Genomic DNA, 7,656 nt, shown 5'->3' with positions numbered 1-7,656 from the left:
GCATTGTTAGTTGGTTACTTTAATTTAGATAGTACTCTAGACTCTACAAATAAGTTTAAGCAATAATATCTATAGCTGTGGAGATCTTTTGCTAACTTGTGCGGCTCTAGTTCGAATTTATCAAAGAGTTTTGGGTGTGTTTCATATTTTAGCTATGTATGTTTGATATAGAGATTTAGAAAAAACTATTATATCGTCTTGACGTAACGAAGAAAGTTAATAAAATTTTATATTAAAAAATAATAGTATTGTGCTCACAGCTCACTCGCAGAGGAGGAGGTGGAGGAATTCTTTTTCCCGTTAAAAAAATAAGGGCAGGAAAGCAGAGTAGCAACCACGGGCAGACAGCAAAGTGTTGGGGCCTTTTCTGGGATGCATGCACGCACGCACGACATGCTGCCTTTTGTATTTCTTCTGGAGCTCCTGCTGCGCTGGCTGTTGAGACTTCGAGAGATGATGAGCTAGTGTTTTTCTTTTTTTGATAATATGATATGATCTAGTGTTGTTCCCCTCCACGACTTTGCCTGCCTGGACTGGACTGCAGGCGTGGAACTTTGCTGTCTGCCTTGCCTGTGCATGGTCATGACCTCAAGACGGGGAAAAGGATAAAAGAAATCAATCAATCCAGCACGGGTGAGATTCTGCGGATACATTCCACCAAATAAGTACCGGTAGTTCGTCGTGTAATTACACAAGCTGAACAGGCTTTTTCTCAGCTTGCGTACACTACTGAGTATCTGGGAAGAAAGAGACTGGAAATGACGTGGTGTGCTGCATGCATGTCAATGCACAGCAGCCAGCCGCACAATCCCCGGAAGTAAATGCGAAGGGAATGGCAGACCGAATCGCGCCACCTCCCCTGCAGGCCTTCAATGGCCTCCGCCGGCGCCATCGAAGCCGTCCGAGCCGGCGGGCTCAACTCCCACGCATCGTAACGTCGCCTTCAGGTGGGGGACCCAGGCCGGCCGCGCTCCAGGCTCGAGACCCGGCGCGCGCGCAGCCACACCTCGTAACGAGCGAAGCAGTTGTGCTACCAGTGCAGCTCGTCGGTTACTGTGGCGGCGTGGCTTTCATCTCGCGAGTGCGGTGCCGGTGAGGTCACGACCGGGTGACGGTGTCGCGGTCAGGGGGCGGGGTGGGGGTGTGGCTCGCCACGGCGCGCTCCGCGACGTGGACGCCGCAACCGGCGGGGGCCTCCCTTCCCTTTCCCCCCTTTCACGTCGCGGCGTTGCTTTCGCCGTGCGCTCCGCTCGGAAGTGTCAGCGTGAAGCCGCGCTGGCCTGCGTTTACGTCCGCTGCCGCCGAGCCCCGGGCCCCGCTGGTCAACGTCGGGTATCGGTGAAGCCAGGTGCTGGTGCTGGTGGTAGCGCTTTTGTTTGCGTGGCCACGAGGAGGGGTTACATGCACCCGACATGGGTATCCAAAAGCAGATTTGATGAAACTGTACCGTAACACCATCACTGATAAATGAGTTAATTTTTAATGGGCACTATGTATCAGCAATGACGTTGTCCCTTAAGGCACCCTAGGGATTTCTTCACGAATAGATTTTTTTTTTTAACATTTCAATAATTTTTTTCACGGTTTCTATCACAAAGATAAGATAGGATTCTCTTTATTTTTTATTCACTAATTTAAAAAAACTGTTAAAGATAAAAAAAAAATAAAGACAGAGAGATGAATAAAAAGAAAAGAAAATAAAATAAAATAAATATGGTTAAAAGTAGTCTTACAAAACAGTGACAGCAAGTGCACGAGAGAAAATGAATGATGAGGGTATTGAAGGGGACAGGGAATAGGACGAATAGTGACTCCATTTTATTACTCTGTCCTTTGCTATAGATTCCCATATGAAGGGCGTGTGGAAGAAGCAGCGCATGACGGAAGGAGTTGATTGGACATGCTGGTGCCTGCGTTGGGTTTGGACGTTCACTTGGGTTACAAGTGGTGGGCGACGGCACCTCGGTCGGGCACCAGTTTCGGTCATGAGTTTGGTCATCAGTTGTTGATCCGACGATGTTTAAGGTTATGTTTGTTTTTGACGTGGATTATTACAATTTAGATTTTATAAAAAATCTCTTTCCTATTAGATTGTAGTATTTCATAAATATAATTTAGTTTATGGATTGTAAGAATCAATTTTTAAATTAAAATTTTTTATTTTTTATTTTACTTTTTAGCTAGAATCGATAATTAAAATAAAAAATAAACCAGGTCTAAGTTGATGTTATAGTAGCAACCACAAAGGACCTTCCTTGCCTAATGAGAGCCACGCTACTCCGTGATATACCACTATATAGTTTACAATCATCTCCAGTGGTTGTGAACCGTTAACCTCATTCATTATGAGTAGTCTATTTCGATTGCGATATTCGTGTACGTGTATAAGTCTTCACAACTTTGTTAGGAGAGGAGACTATTCGTCATGTACGTAGGGTGTGGCTGTAAGGCACCAGTTCGTCGCTCTTTAGAGGATGACTCAACAATTACTAGTGGATTGACGCGTCTTGCCGCGCTTATTTTTTTGCATATAGCATAATAAAAAAATTAAAAATTAGATTCACTATTTTTGGCATCTCAATATTTATTATGAATTAATCAATATTTAATATATTCATTTAATTATAGAAAAAATAGTAGTACTTTCATGTATGCATATAATTTTAACATGTAGACGACAATAATATGAAACTAACTGAATTTATTTCATATTTTTTTAGTTTTAGATATTTTCCTATGCATTTTAGCTTATTTCAACCGATTTATCAATATAACTATTATTCCTTTAGCTATTTTTCTAGATTTTCAAAAAAATGTGTACATATACACATATATACATAGATACGTATGCGTATACATATATATACATACATGTATATGTATAGACTAATATATATACATATCCATACATATATCCGTACACAATATGTGGGACCCACATGGGCAGTAGCTACAGCAACTTAACCTCTAGAATTGCTCTAATTCTTAGCCTTTTAATATATGTAATAGATATGAGAAGAAAAGTAAATGATAGGCGTGGGTCGATAATGTCCTGCTTGCTACTTGTTACTCTACTGATCAACAAGCCCTATGCATTGATACGAAGTTAATCTAGCATCACGAAAGGTACGCAGATATCTATTTGGGGCGGCTCTTAAACACGATGGTTAGGATATCGAAATAACTTCCTTCTATCACAAGAATGTAATTAAGAGAAGAAAGAAAAATAGGATCAGCCACATCTTGTGGCTATAATTCTACAGGACATGAATTAAACACTGATGATCAAATTGCTAACTGTTTCATCTTTTATTTTTCAGATCTGTTTACTTCTTCCTATATCATTGATCAAGTCTCACAGAAGTCCCTTCCAAAGATGATATCTTATGTATCTTAAATTCAATGAGGTGTAATGCAACACCTGGACTAGATAGACTCAATGTCAATTTCTATCGCTCTGCTGGAACTGGATTGGAGATGTTGTTCATAATATGGTAAGAAATTTCTACACAAGTAAGTCTCTTCCTAATTCTATTAAAAAGACTAATATAGTGCTTATTCTCCAAAAGAAGCAATGCATGGTTCCTACATATTATAGACCTATCAGTCTTTGTAATGTTATTTATAAAATATGTGCTAAGTCTCTAGCCTCTAAGATGCAACCCTATATGTCTAACTGTATCAAGAATTCCCAATATACCTTTGTCAAAGGTCATAGAATTACTGATAATATTATCGTTGCACATGAAATCATGCATACTTTTAACACCAGGAAATGGTCACATCATGCTTTCATTCTTAAGCTTGATCTTGCTAAAGCTTTTGATAGACTTGAGTGGAATTTTATTAAATCAGCAATGAGACGTCTAGTTTCCAGTATGACTTTACTGCTCTAGTTGCAGCATATATTGAAGGCTCGGAATTCTCTATACTCGTTAATGGTCAATCATATTGGAACATTCAAATCAACCGAGGTATACGACAAGGATGCCACATCTCTTCTTATATTTTCATTATAGCCATAAATAAACTCACGCGTAGGCTCAAGATGCATTAGAGGGCGGGAGAATATCAGGAATCCAGTTGGTCCCACGATCTCCAGTTTTGCATTCCCTTCTTTTTGCAGATGATGTAATCATATGTGGCCAGATGATGTAATCATATGTGGCCAGATGATTATGTAACTACACATAAATGTGGGCTCTATAAAAAAAACTAGCAACTACACATATAGAATTAATTTAGGATATAACAATCTAAATAAGTAAAAGAATATAACATAATAAAAGAGGGATTTATATAAATGATGATTGAATCTAGATGGTTGTATGACGTGGAGTGAGGAGATGGTCGTCATTCGATCAACAGAGATGGGCTATGTTGATGAGGTGGGTGTGAGCCGATGAGCGGAGGTAGCTGATACCCATATGTGGAGCTGATCAACACGTGACTGAAATTGAGATTGTTGTATATCGATCCGTGTAGGCGGTAGTAAGGATTGAAGGCTGTGCCCGAATTTTAGAAATAGACTAAGGAAGGAAAGATAGCATGATCATTGAAGATCTTACCATAGTTTTGAAAGAGAGGAAGAAAATGACACACCGTTGATTGGTATTAGCCTTTTATTATATGATGATCATTTATCTTGATTTAAGTTTTAGAAACAGAGTGATAGAAGGAAAGAGAGTACGCTGTAATTAAGGAAGATGATCAAGGATGACGCGTGCGGAGTAGGTTGATTTTTAATCGGCTACTTGATTATGACTTTCTATATTACATGAGAGGAGAGGAGGATCAACTTTAATTTGGACTGTTTGATCGTGTAAGATATACGGTGGAGATCATCTAGATCTATCATAACTTATATATTCTATAGGAGTATAAATACACACTGCAAATGTAAAGTGCATGTGGAATCTACCTCGCACTAATATAGTAACACAACCTATATTCATCAAAATGTTAAGATATAAAAGTGGGCGCTGCACCAACTAGAAGCAACCCTGCAGCAAGGCAACTACCAAACGAGATAATGTTTTGGTCCAACTGAGTTTGTTCGCACGTAGACACGCATGCTTTGAGTACCTTAATATATGGTTTCATGCTTAGAAACTTGCTAGTACTATACGTAGCACTTAGCACGGGACGTACGTGCTGAAATCCTGTACACCGGCGTACACAACGTTACTGTCTAGAGTACTCGTACCTTACGCGAGTAGTAGCTCCCATACCAAAGGTTCTTGGAAAATCTACATCGGGATTTGGATTATCGAAGACAATGTTTGGGAATCCACCTTTTGACGCACGGGGTCGAGAAAAGCTATCGCTCCTGTAGTCCTGTAAAGACAGATAAACGATGTCGTGGTCGTTGATGGTGTCTAATCCGAAGACTTTTTGTTTCCAGGGAATGGATCATGGTCTAAACGATTGGACTTGCCCGTGTTGGATAAATGTACATTTCTAGATTTAATTTAATTTATAGATAAATTATGAACCAGAACAGATATACCATTATTATCACGTGGCAAGAGCATAATCTAAACACATATAACAAAACTACATATATAAAATACACTCTATAACATAAACAATAGAGTATTGCACAGTATGATTAAAATAAGATTAATCACAATAAACATATTGATCGGCAACTAGTAACACCGAAGCCCCTATGATGATGACGCAGAAGACGATGACGAACAGGAAGCAAATCACGAGCAGTCGATGGCGATGATGAAGCAGATCACGAACAATCATGCGGAGAGCTTCCCAAAACCTTATTCGTTCTCTTCCGATGCATGATCACAAGGACGAAGAGTTTTAGGAGACCCGCTCTCTCGATCGTCGGTGCACGCTGATACGGTGGGACATAATAGACTACATGTCGTAAAAGCGAAGGTGCATGATGAACCCTCTTGATACCCTGATAGTAAGAATAATACGCAATGTGTTACATATATAGGCCAAAGGCGGGAGCCTTTCCATATCTATTCATACTATTTATAGAAATAGATGCCAAGACGATATGTAATGGTAGGAGACCTTGCGTAATACTCAAAACCGAGTAAAATATGCCAAGTATAAATATAGTAACGTAACAGAGAGACAAAACACTAATTACGTGTCTTTTTTGGCTGTTAACGAACATGTATACTGACCTGTTCTTCAGTCATCCGGTCTTGTGGCTGACTCGGTAGTTTGTTAGCTGACTGTTAGTGAGTTTGTTTCTCTCGGCTGATTAGCTTCATGTACTGTCTATTTAACCTGTACTGATGAATGCAATACACAACAAAGTTGCATCACCTCTCCTTGCACTCTCACATGGCTTCAGTGACTCTGCGATCCTGATCACTAGTTCTTCTGCTGCTTGCTCTCCTTCTCCACCATGAGGGACGTCTCCTCTGCTGGTTCTGACTCCCGCTAATCGGCACTTGGCACGCAAGTCCAAACCACCCTCTTCCTTCCTCCCAGATGATTCAACTCATCAATATCAAAACCCATGTTCCAATTACAGCGTCTAGAGCCGCACCTTCCTCGTCGTCTTTTGCAAATTTGTTCTCTTCGATCACATCTCCGATTCTGCCCCAGCTCAAGGCGATAGTAACCGGGTGCAGAACGATTTCTCTATTGTATCATGGCTCTACTCCACAATCTCTCCAGAGATTCTTCAGATTGTGCAAACCTCTGAAGATACTGCCCACTCTTTGTGGCGTAGTATCAAATCCATGTTTCGCGACAAGAAGGCCATATGCTCGGTGTACGTTAGCATCGAGTTTCGGAATGTTTTCCAGGGCGTCATGTCCGTTCTCGCCTACTGCATCAAGGTCAAGACCCTCGCTGACAACCTGTGTGATCTCGGCTCCCTAGTCACTGAGTCCGATCACGTAATCACTCTCATTCGTGGTTTTCAATCCACACTTTCCTCTTGTTGATGAATGTAATACACAACAAGGTTGCATCATCCCTCCTCGCACTTTCAAAGTGACGGCGACTGATAGATATATAGTTGAGATGTGACACGATCTGATTCTTAACCGATATGATTTTCATATACATCAGTTTGCTCACGTAGCAAAAGAATAAAACTATAAAAATATGTCGCACTTACGTAAGCTACTGAATCCAATTTCGACGGGCCATTCACATATGTGATGTGCACCCGCGCCCTTCGCTCCCGCCATGGCTTGACGAGGCGAGCGAAAGCGCACGTGTTGTTCTAATCCTCTCATTTACACATGCTAAATGGACGAAGGAGATATCTCATTTTAAATTAGTCTCCCTATATATACAGTAATAAGTTGAGATTAAAAGATGTATTCTACTTCTATTTAATTAGAGCTTTGAGATTTACTAATCTGATTGGCGCGTCTATGCCACACCTTTTTTTTTGCATAGAGCATGACAAAAGAAGATAAAAAAATTGAGTTTACCAATTTAGGATATCTCAATATTTATTCATGAAATTATCAATATTTAACACATTCACTTAATTATAGGAAAAATAATAGTACTTTCATACATGTACATAATGTAGACGACAGTAATACGAATCTAACAAAATTTGTTTCATATTTTTTGAGTTTTATATATTTTTCTTTGCATTTAGATTATTTCAGTCGATTTATCAACATAACTAATAATCCTTTCGATATTTTT

Source organism: Phragmites australis, chromosome 15 (assembly GCF_958298935.1).
Source record: "Phragmites australis chromosome 15, lpPhrAust1.1, whole genome shotgun sequence".
Classification (NCBI taxonomy): Eukaryota; Viridiplantae; Streptophyta; class Magnoliopsida; order Poales; family Poaceae; genus Phragmites; species Phragmites australis.
The sequence above is the reverse complement of the archived record's forward strand: the minus strand, read 5'-3'. Positions refer to the sequence as shown.